This window comes from Bacillus rossius, chromosome 6 (assembly GCF_032445375.1).
Source record: "Bacillus rossius redtenbacheri isolate Brsri chromosome 6, Brsri_v3, whole genome shotgun sequence".
Classification (NCBI taxonomy): Eukaryota; Metazoa; Arthropoda; class Insecta; order Phasmatodea; family Bacillidae; genus Bacillus; species Bacillus rossius.
Window position 1 is genome coordinate 76355797 of NC_086334.1, and position 15434 is coordinate 76371230.

Consider the following 15434-nt stretch of genomic DNA (forward strand, 5'->3'; position numbering starts at 1 on the left):
CACAGTCACAGAAAACCCTCCTGACACCAGCACAGACAACCCACCATCTAACAGCACAGGGCCGCAGTCACCGACAACCCGCCTGACACCAGCACAGACAACCCATCATCTAACAGCACAGGGCCCCAGTCACCGACAACCCTCCTGAGACCAGCACAGACAACCCACCATCTAACAGCACAGGGCCTCAGTCACAGAATACCCTCCTGAGACCAGCACAGACAACCTACCATCTAACAGCACAGGGCCGCAGTCACCGACAACCCGCCTGACACCAGCACAGACAACCCATCATCTACCAGCACAGGGCCACAGTCACAGAAAACCCTCCTGACACCAGCACAGACAACCCACCATCTAACAGCACAGGGCCGCAGTCACCGACAACCCTCCTGACACCAGCACAGACAACCCACCATCTAACAGCACAGGGCCGCAGTCACCGACAACCCTCCTGACACCAGCACAGACAACCCACCATCTAACAGCACAGGGCCGCAGTCACCGACAACCCGCCTGACACCAGCACAGACAACCCATCATCTAACAGCACAGGGCCGCAGTCACCGACAACCCTCCTGAGACCAGCACAGACAACCCACCATCTAACAGCACAGGGCCGCAGTCACAGAATACCCTCCTGAGACCAACACAGACAACCTACCATCTAACAGCACAGGGCCGCAGTCACCGACAACCCTCCTGACACCAGCACAGACAACCCACCATCTAACAGCACAGGGCCGCAGTCTCCGACAACCCTCCTGAAACCAGCACAGACAACCAACCATCTAACAGCACAGGGCCGCAGTCACAGAAAACCCGCCTGGCACCAGAACAGGGCCGCAGTCACCGACAACCCGCCTGACACCAGAACAGGGCCGCAGTCACCGACAACCCTCCTGAGACCAGCACAGACAACCCACCATCTAACAGCACAGGGCCGCAGTCACCGACAACCCTCCTGACACCAACACAGACAACCCACCATCTAACAGCACAGGGCCGCAGTCACAGAAAACCCGCCTGGCACCAGAACAGGGCCGCAGTCACCGACAACCCTCCTGAGACTAGCACAGACAACCCACCATCTAACAGCACAGGGCCACAGTCACAGAAAACCCTCCTGAGACCAGCACAGACAACCCACCATCTAACAGCACAGGGCCGCAGTCACAGAAAACCCGCCTGACACCAGCACAGACAACCCATCATCTACCAGCACAGGGCCACAGTCACAGAAAACCCTCCTGAGACCAGCACAGACAACCCACAATCTAACAGCACAGGGCCGCAGTCACCGACAACCCTCCTGACACCAGCACAGACAACCCACCATCTAACAGCACAGGGCCGCAGTCACCGACAACCCTCCTGACACCAGCACAGACAACCCACCATCTAACAGCACAGGGCCGCAGTCACAGAAAACCCGCCTGACACCAGCACAGACAACCCATCATCTAACAGCACAGGGCCGCAGTCACCGACAACCCTCCTGAGACCAGCACAGACAACCCACCATCTAACAGCACAGGGCCGCAGTCACCGACAACCCTCCTGACACCAGCACAGACAACCCACCATCTAACAGCACAGGGCCGCAGTCACCGACAACCCGCCTGACACCAGCACAGACAACCCATCATCTAACAGCACAGGGCCGCAGTCACCGACAACCCTCCTGACACCAGCACAGACAACCCACCATCTAACAGCACAGGGCCGCAGTCACCGACAACCCGCCTGACACCAGGACAGGGCAGCAGTTACATTTAACCCGAATGACACTAGCACAGGGCCGCAATCACAGACAACCCGCCTGGCACCAGAATAGGGCCGCAGTCACCGACAACCCTCCTGAGACCAGCACAGACAACCCACCATCTAACATCACAGGGCCGCAGTCACCGACAACCCTCCTGACACCAGCACAGACAACCCACCATCTAACAGCACAGGGCCGCAGTCACCGACAACCCTCCTGAAACCAGCACAGACAACCCACCATCTAACAGCACAGGGCCGCAGTCACCGACAACCCACCTGACACCAGCACAGACAACCCACCATCTAACAGCACAGGGCCGCAGTCACCGACAACCCACCTGACACCAGCACACACAACCCACCATCTAACAGCACAGGGCCGCAGTCACCGACAACCCGCCTGACACCAGCACAGACAACCCATCATCTAACAGCACAGGGCCGCAGTCACCGACAACCCTCCTGAGACCAGCACAGACAACCCACAATCTAACAGCACAGGGCCGCAGTCACCGACAACCCACCTGACACCAGCACAGACAACCCACCATCTAACAGCACAGGGCCGCAGTCACCGACAACCCGCCTGACACCAGCACAGACAACCCATCATCTAACAGCACAGGGCCGCAGTCACCGACAACCCTCCTGAGACCAGCACAGACAACCCACCATCTAACAGCACAGGGCCGCAGTCACCGACAACCCTCCTGAGACCAGCACAGACAACCCACCATCTAACAGCACAGGGCCGCAGTCACCGACAACCCACCTGACACCAGCACAGACAACCCACCATCTAACAGCACAGGGCCGCAGTCACCGACAACCCGCCTGACACCAGCACAGACAACCCATCATCTAACAGCACAGGGCCGCAGTCACCGACAACCCTCCTGAGACCAGCACAGACAACCCACCATCTAACAGCACAGGGCCGCAGTCACCGACAACCCGCCTGACACCAGCACAGACAACCCATCATCTAACAGCACAGGGCCGCAGTCACCGACAACCCTCCTGAGACCAGCACAGACAACCCACCATCTAACAGCACAGGGCCGCAGTCACCGACAACCCTCCTGAGACCAGCACAGACAACCCACCATCTGACAGCACAGGGCCGCAGTCACCGACAACCCACCTGACACCAGCACAGACAACCCACCATCTAACAGCACAGGGCCGCAGTCACCGACAACCCGCCTGACACCAGCACAGACAAACCATCATCTAACAGCACAGGGCCGCAGTCAACGACAACCCTCCTGAGACCAGCACAGACAACCCACCATCTAACAGCACAGGGCCGCAGTCACCGACAACCCTCCTGAGACCAGCACAGACAACCCACCATCTAACAGCACAGAGCCGCAGTCACCGACAACCCACCTGACACCAGAACAGACAACCCACCATCTAACAGCACAGGGCCGCAGTCACCGACAACCCTCCTGAGACCAGCACAGACAACCCACCATCTAACAGCACATTGCCGCAGTCACCGACAACCCACCTGACACCAGAACAGACAACCTACCATCTAACAGCACAGGGCCGCAGTCACCGACAACCCACCTGACACCAGAACAGAAAACACACCATCTAACAGCACAGGGCCGCAGTCACCGACAACCCACCTGACACCAGCACAGACAACCCATCATCTAACAGCACAGGGCCGCAGTCACCGACAACCCTCCTGAGACCAGCACAGACAACCTACCATCTAACAGCACAGGGCCGCAGTCACCGACAACCCACCTGACACCAGCACAGACAACCCATCATCTACCAGCACAGGGCCGCAGTCACCGACAACCCTCCTGAGACCAGCACAGACAACCCACCATCTAACAGCACAGGGCCGCAGTCACCGACAACCCTCCTGACACCAGCACAGACAACCCACCATCTAACAGCACTGGGCCGCAGTCACCGACAACCCGCCTGACACCACCACAGACAACCCATCATCTACCAGCACAGGGCCACAGTCACAGAAAACCCTCCTGAGACCAGCACAGACAACCCACCATCTAACAGCACAGGGCCGCAGTCACCGACAACCCGCCTGACACCAGCACAGACAACCCATCATCTAACAGCACAGGGCCGCAGTCACCGACAACCCTCCTGACACAAGCACAGACAACCCACCATCTAACAGCACAGGGCCGCAGTCACAGAAAACCCGCCTGGCACCAGAACAGGGCCGCAGTCACCGACAACCCGCCTGACACCAGGACAGGGCAGCAGTTACATTTAACCCGAATGACACTAGCACAGGGCCGCAATCACAGACAACCCGCCTGGCACCAGAACAGGGCCGCAGTCACCGACAACCCTCCTGAGACCAGCACAGACAACCCACCATCTAACAGCACAGGGCCGCAGTCACCGACACCCCCCCTGACACCAGCACAGACAACCCACCATCTAACAGCACAGGGCCGCAGTCACAGAAAACCCGCCTGGCACCAGAACAGGGCCGCAGTCACCGACAACCCTCCTGAGACCAGCACAGACAACCCACCATCTAACAGCACAGGGCCACAGTCACAGAAAACCCTCCTGAGACCAGCACAGACAACACACCATCTAACAGCACAGGGCCGCAGTCACAGAAAACCCGCCTGACACCAGCACAGACAACCCATCATCTACCAGCACAGGGCCACAGTCACAGAAAACTCTCCTGAGACCAGCACAGACAACCCACCATCTAACAGCACAGGGCCGCAGTCACCGACAACCCTCCTGACACCAGCACAGACAACCCACCATCTAACAGCACAGGGCCGCAGTCACCGACAACCCTCCTGACACCAGCACAGACAACCCACCATCTAACAGCACAGGGCCGCAGTCACCGACAACCCGCCTGACACCAGCACAGACAACCCATCATCTAACAGCACAGGGCCGCAGTCACCGACAACCCTCCTGAGACCAGCACAGACAACCCACCATCTAACAGCACAGGGCCGCAGTCACCGACAACCCTCCTGACACCAGCACAGACAACCCACCATCTAACAGCACAGGGCCGCAGTCACCGACAACCCGCCTGACACCAGCACAGACAACCCACCATCTAACAGCACAGGGCCGCAGTCACCGACAACCCTCCTGACACCAGCACAGACAACCCACCATCTAACAGCACAGGGCCGCAGTCACCGACAACCCGCCTGACACCAGGACAGGGCAGCAGTTATATTTAACCCGAATGACACAAGCACAGAGCCGCAGCACAGACAACCCGCCTGGCACCAGAACAGGGCCGCAGTCACCGACAACCCTCCTGAGACCAGCACAGACAACCCACCATCTAACAGCACAGGGCCGCAGTCACCGACAACCCTCCTGACACCAGCACAGACAACCCACCATCTAACAGCACAGGGCCGCAGTCACCGACAACCCGCCTGACACCAGCACAGACAACCCATCATCTACCAGCACAGGGCCACAGTCACAGAAAACCCTCATGAAACCAGCACAGACAACCCACCATCTACCAGCACAGGGCCGCAGTCACCGACAACCCGCCTGACACCAGCACAGACAACCCATCATCTAACAGCACAGGGCCCCAGTCACCGACAACCCTCCTGAGACCAGCACAGACAACCCACCATCTAACAGCACAGGGCCTCAGTCACAGAATACCCTCCTGAGACCAGCACAGACAACCTACCATCTAACAGCACAGGGCCGCAGTCACCGACAACCCGCCTGACACCAGCACAGACAACCCATCATCTACCAGCACAGGGCCACAGTCACAGAAAACCCTCCTGACACCAGCACAGACAACCCACCATCTAACAGCACAGGGCCGCAGTCACCGACAACCCTCCTGACACCAGCACAGACAACCCACCATCTAACAGCACAGGGCCGCAGTCACCGACAACCCTCCTGACACCAGCACAGACAACCCACCATCTAACAGCACAGGGCCGCAGTCACCGACAACCCGCCTGACACCAGCACAGACAACCCATCATCTAACAGCACAGGGCCGCAGTCACCGACAACCCTCCTGAGACCAGCACAGACAACCCACCATCTAACAGCACAGGGCCGCAGTCACAGAATACCCTCCTGAGACCAGCACAGACAACCTACCATCTAACAGCACAGGGCCGCAGTCACCGACAACCCTCCTGACACCAGCACAGACAACCCACCATCTAACAGCACAGGGCCGCAGTCTCCGACAACCCTCCTGAAACCAGCACAGACAACCCACCATCTAACAGCACAGGGCCGCAGTCACAGAAAACCCGCCTGGCACCAGAACAGGGCCGCAGTCACCGACAACCCGCCTGACACCAGAACAGGGCCGCAGTCACCGACAACCCTCCTGAGACCAGCACAGACAACCCACCATCTAACAGCACAGGGCCGCAGTCACCGACAACCCTCCTGACACCAACACAGACAACCCACCATCTAACAGCACAGGGCCGCAGTCACAGAAAACCCGCCTGGCACCAGAACAGGGCCGCAGTCACCGACAACCCTCCTGAGACTAGCACAGACAACCCACCATCTAACAGCACAGGGCCACAGTCACAGAAAACCCTCCTGAGACCAGCACAGACAACCCACCATCTAACAGCACAGGGCCGCAGTCACAGAAAACCCGCCTGACACCAGCACAGACAACCCATCATCTACCAGCACAGGGCCACAGTCACAGAAAACCCTCCTGAGACCAGCACAGACAACCCACAATCTAACAGCACAGGGCCGCAGTCACCGACAACCCTCCTGACACCAGCACAGACAACCCACCATCTAACAGCACAGGGCCGCAGTCACCGACAACCCTCCTGACACCAGCACAGACAACCCACCATCTAACAGCACAGGGCCGCAGTCACAGAAAACCCGCCTGACACCAGCACAGACAACCCATCATCTAACAGCACAGGGCCGCAGTCACCGACAACCCTCCTGAGACCAGCACAGACAACCCACCATCTAACAGCACAGGGCCGCAGTCACCGACAACCCTCCTGACACCAGCACAGACAACCCACCATCTAACAGCACAGGGCCGCAGTCACCGACAACCCGCCTGACACCAACACAGACAACCCATCATCTAACAGCACAGGGCCGCAGTCACCGACAACCCTCCTGACACCAGCACTGACAACCCACCATCTAACAGCACAGGGCCGCAGTCACCGACAACCCGCCTGACACCAGGACAGGGCAGCAGTTACATTTTACCCGAATGACACTAACACAAGGCCGCAATCACAGACAACCCGCCTGGCACCAGAATAGGGCCGCAGTCACCGACAACCCTCCTGAGACCAGCACAGACAACCCACCATCTAACATCACAGGGCCGCAGTCACCGACAACCCTCCTGACACCAGCACAGACAACCCACCATCTAACAGCACAGGGCCGCAGTCACCGACAACCCGCCTGACACCAGCACAGACAACACATCATCTAACAGCACAGGGCCGCAGTCACCGACAACCCTCCTGAGACCAGCACAGACAACCCACCATCTAACAGCACAGGGCCGCAGTCACAGAAAACCCGCCTGACACCAGCACAGACAACCCATCATCTACCAGCACAGGGCCACAGTCACAGAAAACCCTCCTGAGACCAGCACAGACAACCCACCATCTAACAGCACAGGGCCGCAGTCACAGAAAACCCGCCTGACACCAGCACAGACAACCCATCATCTACCAGCACAGGGCCACAGTCACAGAAAACCCTCCTGAGACCAGCACAGACAACACACCATCTAACAGCACAGAGCCGCAGTCACCGACAACCCACCTGACACCAGAACAGACAACCCATCATCTAACAGCACAGGGCCGCAGTCACCGACAACCCTCTTGAGACCAGCACAGACAACCCACCATCTAACAGCACAGGGCCACAGTCACAGAAAACCCTCCTGAGACCAGCACAGACAACCCACCATCTAACAGCACAGGGCCGCAGTCACAGAAAACCCGCCTGACACCAGCACAGACAACCCATCATCTACCAGCACAGGGCCACAGTCACAGAAAACCCTCCTGAGACCAGCACAGACAACCCACCATCTAACAGCACAGGGCCGCAGTCACCGACAACCCTCCTGACACCAGCACAGACAACCCACCATCTAACAGCACAGGGCCGCAGTCACCGACAACCCTCCTGACACCAGCACAGACAACCCACCATCTAACAGCACAGGGCCGCAGTCACCGACAACCCGCCTGACACCAGCACAGACAACCCATCATCTAACAGCACAGGGCCGCAGTCACCGACAACCCTCCTGAAACCAGCACAGACAACCCACCATCTAACAGCACAGGGCCGCAGTCACCGACAACCCTCCTGACACCAGCACAGACAACCCACCATCTAACAGCACAGGGCCGCAGTCACCGACAACCCGCCTGACACCAGCACAGACAACCCATCATCTAACAGCACAGGGCCGCAGTCACCGACAACCCTCCTGACACCAGCACAGACAACCCACCATCTAACAGCACAGGGCCGCACTCACCGACAACCCGCCTGACACCAGGACGGGGCAGCAGTTACATTTAACCCGAATGACACAAGCACAGAGCCGCAGCACAGACAACCCGCCTGGCACCAGAACAGGGCCGCAGTCACCGACAACCCTCCTGAGACCAGCACAGACAACCCACCATCTAACAGCACAGGGCCGCAGTCACCGACAACCCTCCTGACACCAGCACAGACAACCCACCATCTAACAGCACAGGGCCGCAGTCACCGACAACCCGCCTGACACCAGCACAGACAACCCATCATCTACCAGCACAGGGCCACAGTCACAGAAAACCCTCCTGAGACCAGCACAGACAACCCACCATCTAACAGCACAGGGCCGCAGTCACCGACAACCCTCCTGACACCAGCACAGACAACCCACCATGTAACAGCACAGGGCCGCAGTCACCGACAACCCTCCTGACACCAGCACAGACAACCCACCATCTAACAGCACAGGGCCGCAGTCACCGACAACCCGCCTGACACCAGCACAGACAACCCATCATCTAACAGCACAGGGCCGCAGTCACCGACAACCCTCCTGAGACCAGCACAGACAACTCACCATCTAACAGCACAGGGCCGCAGTCACAGAATACCCTCCTGAGACCAGCACAGACAACCTACCTTCTAACAGCACAGGGCCGCAGTCACCGACAACCCGCCTGACACCAGCACAGACAACCCATCATCTACCAGCACAGGGCCACAGTCACAGAAAACCCTCCTGAGACCAGCACAGACAACCCACCATCTAACAGCACAGGGCCGCAGTCACCGACAACCCTCCTGACACCAGCACAGACAACCCACCATCTAACAGCACAGGGCCGCTGTCACCGACAACCCTCCTGACACCAGCACAGACAACCCACCATCTAACAGCACAGTGCCGCAGTCACCGACAACCCGCCTGACACCAGCACAGACAACCCATCATCTAACAGCACAGGGCCGCAGTCACCGACAACCCTCCTGAGACCAGCACAGACAACCCACCATCTAACAGCACAGGGCCGCAGTCACAGAATACCCTCCTGAGACCAGCACAGACAACCTACCATCTAACAGCACAGGGCCGCAGTCACCGACAACCCTCCTGACACCAGCACAGACAACCCACCATCTAACAGCACAGGGCCGCAGTCTCCGACAACCCTCCTGACACCAGCACAGACAACCCACCATCTAACAGCACAGGGCCGCAGTCACAGAAAACCCGCCTGGCACCAGAACAGGGCCGCAGTCACCGACAACCCGCCTGACACCAGGACAGGGCAGCAGTTACATTTAACCCGAATGACACTAGCACAGGGCCGCAATCACAGACAACCCGCCTGGCACCAGAACACGGCCGCAGTCACCGACAACCCTCCTGAGACCAGCACAGACAACCCACCATCTAACAGCACAGGGCCGCAGTCACCGACAACCCTCCTGACACCAGCACAGACAACCCACCATCTAACAGCACAGGGCCGCAGTCACAGAAATGCAGCCTGGCACCAGAACAGGGCCGCAGTCACCGACAACCCTCCTGAGACCAGCACAGACAACCCATCATCTAACAGCACAGGGCCACAGTCACAGAAAACCCTCCTGAGACCAGCACAGACAACCCATCATCTACCAGCACAGGGCCACAGTCACAGAAAACCCTCCTGAGACCAGCACAGACAACCCACCATCTAACAGCACAGGGTCGCAGTCACCGACAACCCTCCTGACACCAGCACAGACAACCCACCATCTAACAGCACAGGGCCGCAGTCACCGACAACCCTCCTGACACCAGCACAGACAACCCACCATCTAACAGCACAGGGCAGCAGTCACAGAAAACCCGCCTGACACCAGCACAGACAACCCATCATCTAACAGCACAGGGCCGCAGTCACCGACAACCCTCCTGAGACCAGCACAGACAACCCACCATCTAACAGCACAGGGCCGCAGTCACCGACAACCCTCCTGACACCAGCACAGACAACCCACCATGTAACAGCACAGGGCCGCAGTCACCGACAACCCGCTTGACACCAGCACAGACAACCCATCATCTAACAGCACAGGGCCGCAGTCACCGACAACCCTCCTGACACCAGCACAGACAACCCACCATCTAACAGCACAGGGCCGCAGTCACCGACAACCCGCCTGACACCAGGACAGGGCAGCAGTTACATTTAACCCGATTGACACTAGCACAGGGCCGCAATCATTGACAACCCGCCTGGCACCAGAACAGGGCCGCAGTCACCGACAACCCTCCTGAGACCAGCACAGACAACCCACCATCTAACAGCACAGGGCCGCAGTCACCGACAACCCTCCTGACACCAGCACAGACAACCCACCATCTAACAGCACAGGGCCGCAGTCACCGACAACCCGCCTGACACCAGCACAGACAACCCATCATCTAACAGCACAGGGCCGCAGTCACCGACAACCCTCCTGAGACCAGCACAGACAACCCACCATCTAACAGCACAGGGCCGCAGTCACAGAAAACCCGCCTGACACCAGCACAGACAACCCATCATCTACCAGCACAGGGCCACAGTCACAGAAAACCCTTCTGAGACCAGCACAGACAACCCACCATCTAACAGCACAGGGCCGCAGTCACAGAAAACCCACCTGACACCAGAACAGACAACCCACCATCTAACAGCACAGGGCCGCAGTCACCGACAACCCACCTGACACCAGCACAGACAACCCATCATCTAACAGCACAGGACCGCAGTCACCGACAACCCTCCTGAGACCAGCACAGACAACCCACCATCTAACAGCACAGGGCCGCAGTCACCGACAACCCTCCTGAGACCAGCACAGACAACCCACCATCTAACAGCACAGGGCCGCAGTCACCGACAACACACCTGACACCAGCACAGACAACCCATCATCTAACAGCACAGGGCCGCAGTCGCCGACAACCCACCTGACACCAGAACAGACAACCCACCATCTAACAGCACAGGGCCGCAGTCACCGACAACCCTCCTGAGACCAGCACAGACAACCCACCATCTAACAGCACAGGGCCACAGTCACCGACAACCCACATGACACCAGCACAGACAACCCACCATCTAACAGCACAGGGCCGCAGTCACCGACAACCCACCTGACACCAGCACAGACAACCCACCATCTAACAGCACAGGGATGCAGTCATCGACAACCCACCTGACACCAGCACAGACAACCAACCATCTAACAGCACAGGGCCGATGTCACCGACAACCCTCCTGAAACCAGCACAGACAACCCACCATCTAACAGCACAGGGCCGCAGTCACCGACAACCCACCTGACACCAGCACAGACAACCCACCATCTAACAGCACAGGGCCGCAGTCACCGACAACCCACCTTACACCAGCACAGACAACCCACCATCTAACAGCACAGGGCCGCAGTCACCGACAACCCGCCTGACACCAGCACAGACAACCCATCATCTAACAGCACAGGGCCGCAGTCACCGACAACCCTCCTGAGACCAGCACAGACAACCCACCATCTAACAGCACAGGGCCGCAGTCACCGACAACCCACCTGACACCAGCACAGACAACCCACCATCTAACAGCACAGGGCCGCAGTCACCGACAACCCGTCTGACACCAGCACAGACAACCCATCATCTAACAGCACAGGGCCGCAGTCACCGACAACCCTCCTGAGACCAGCACAGACAACCCACCATCTAACAGCACAGGGCCGCAGTCACCGACAACCCTCCTGAGACCAGCACAGACCACCCACCATCTAACAGCACAGGGCCGCAGTCACCGACAACCCACCTGACACCAGCACAGACAACCCACCATCTAACAGCACAGGGCCGCAGTCACCGACAACCCGCCTGACACCAGCACAGACAACCCATCATCTAACAGCACAGGGCCGCAGTCACCGACAACCCTCCTGAGACCAGCACAGACAACCCACCATCTAACAGCACAGGGCCGCAGTCACCGACAACCCTCCTGAGACAGGAACAGACAACCCACCATCTAACAGCACAGAGCTGCAGTCACCGACAACCCACCTGACACCAGAACAGACAACCCACCATCTAACAGCACAGGGCCGCAGTCACCGACAACCCCCTGAGACCAGCACAGACAACCCACCATCTAACAGCACAGGGCCGCAGTCACCGACAACCCACCTGACACCAGAACAGACAACCCACCATCTAACAGCACAGGGCCGCAGTCACCGACAACCCACCTGACACCAGAACAGACAACCCACCATCTAACAGCACAGGGCCGCAGTCACCGACAACCCTCCTGAGACCAGCACAGACAACCCACCATCTAACAGCACAAGGCCGCAGTCACCGAGAACCCACCTGACACCAGCACAGACAACCCACCATCTAACAGCACAGGGCCGCAGTCACCGACAACCCGCCTGACACCAGCACAGACAACCCATCATCTAACAGCACAGGGCCGCAGTCACCGACAACCCTCCTGAGACCAGCACAGACAACCCACCATCAAACAGCACAGGGCCGCAGTCACCGACAACCCTCCTGAGACCAGCACAGACAACCCACCATCTAACAGCACAGGGCCGCAGTCACCGACAACCCACCTAACACCAGCACAGACAACCCACCATCTAACAACACAGGGCCGCAGTCACCGACAACCCGCCTGACACCAGCACAGACAAACCATCATCTAACAGCACAGGACCGCAGTCACCGACAACCCTCCTTCGACCAGCACAGACAACCCACCATCTAACAGCACAGGGCCGCAGTCACCGACAACCCTCCTGAGACCAGCACAGACAACCCACCATCTAACAGCACAGAGCCGCAGTCACCGACAACCCACCTGACACCAGAACAGACAACCCACCATCTAACAGCACAGGGCCGCAGTCACCGACAACCCTCCTGAGACCAGCACAGACAACCCACCATCTAACAGCACAGGGCCGCAGTCACCGACAACCCACCTGACACCAGAACAGACAACCCACCATCTAACAGCACAGGGCCGCAGTCACAGAATACCCTCCTGAGACCAGCACAGACAACCTACCATCTAACAGCACAGGGCCGCAGTCACCGACAACCCGCCTGACACCAGCACAGACAAACCATCATCTACCAGCACAGGGCCACAGTCACAGAAAACCCTCCTGAGACCAGCACAGACAACCCACCATCTAACAGCACAGGGCCGCAGTCACCGACAACCCTCCTGACACCAGCACAGACAACCCACCATCTAACAGCACAGGGCCGCAGTCACCGACAACCCTCCTGACACCAGCACAGACAACCCACCATTTAACAGCACAGTGCCGCAGTCACCGACAACCCGCCTGACACCAGCACAGACAAACCATCATCTAACAGCACAGGGCCGCAGTCACCGACAACCCTCCTGAGACCAGCACAGACAACCCACCATCTAACAGCACAGGGCCGCAGTCACAGAATACCCTCCTGAGACCAGCACAGACAACCTACCATCTAACAGCACAGGGCCGCAGTCACCGACAACCCTCCTGACACCAGCACAGACAACCCACCATCTAACAGCACAGGGCCGCAGTCTCCGACAACCCTCCTGACACCAGCACAGACAACCCACCATCTAACAGCACAGGGCCGCAGTCACAGAAAACCCGCCTGGCACCAGAACAGGGCCGCAGTCACCGACAACCCGCCTGACACCAGGACAGGGCAGCAGTTACATTTAACCCGAATGACACTAGCACAGGGCCGCAATCACAGACAACCCGCCTGGCACCAGAACAGGGCCGCAGTCACCGACAACCCTCCTGAGACCAGCACAGACAACCCACCATCTAACAGCACAGGGCCGCAGTCACCGACAACCCTCCTGACACCAGCAAAGACAACCCACCATCTAACAGCACAGGGCCGCAGTCACAGAAAACCCGCCTGGCACCAGAACAGGGCCGCAGTCACCGACAACCCTCCTGAGACTAGCACAGACAACCCACCATCTAACAGCACAGGGCCACAGTCACAGAAAACCCTCCTGAGACCAGCACAGACAACCCACCATCTAACAGCACAGGGCCGCAGTCACAGAAAACCCGCCTGACACCAGCACAGACAACCCATCATCTACCAGCACAGGGCCACAGTCACAGAAAACCCTCCTGAGACCAGCACAGACAACCCACCATCTAAAAGCACAGGGCCGCAGTCACCGACAACCCTCCTGACACCAGCACAGACAACCCACCATCTAACAGCACAGGGCCGCAGTCACCGACAACCCTCCTGACACCAGCACAGACAACCCACCATCTAACAGCACAGGGCCGCAGTCACAGAAAACCCGCCTGACACCAGCACAGACAACCCATCATCCAACAGCACAGGGCCGCAGTCACCGACAACCCTCCTGAGACCAGCACAGACAACCCACCATCTAACAGCACAGGGCCGCAGTCACCGACAACCCTCCTGACACCAGCACAGACAACCCACCTACTAACAGCACAGGGCCGCAGTAACCGACAACCCGCCTGACACCAGCACAGACAACCCATCATCTAACAGCACAGGGCCGCAGTCACCGACAACCCTCCTGACACCAGCACAGACAACCCACCATCTAACAGCACAGGGCCGCAGTCACCGACAACCCGCCTGACACCAGGACAGGGCAGCAGTTACATTTAACCCGAATGACACTAGCACAGGGCCGCAATCACAGACAACCCGCCTGGCACCAGAACAGGGCCGCAGTCACAGGCAAACCCTCCTGAGACCAGCACAGACAACCCACCATCTAACAGCACAGGGCCGCAGTCACCGACAACCCTCCTGACACCAGCACAGACAACCCACCATCTACCAGCACAGGGCCACAGTCACAGAAAACCCTCCTGAGACCAGCACAGACAACACACCATCTAACAGCACAGAGCCGCAGTCACCGACAACCCACCTGACACCAGAACAGACAACCCATCATCTAACAGCACAGGGCCGCAGTCACCGACAACCCTCCTGAGACCAGCTCAGACAACCCACCATCTAACAGCACAGGGCCACA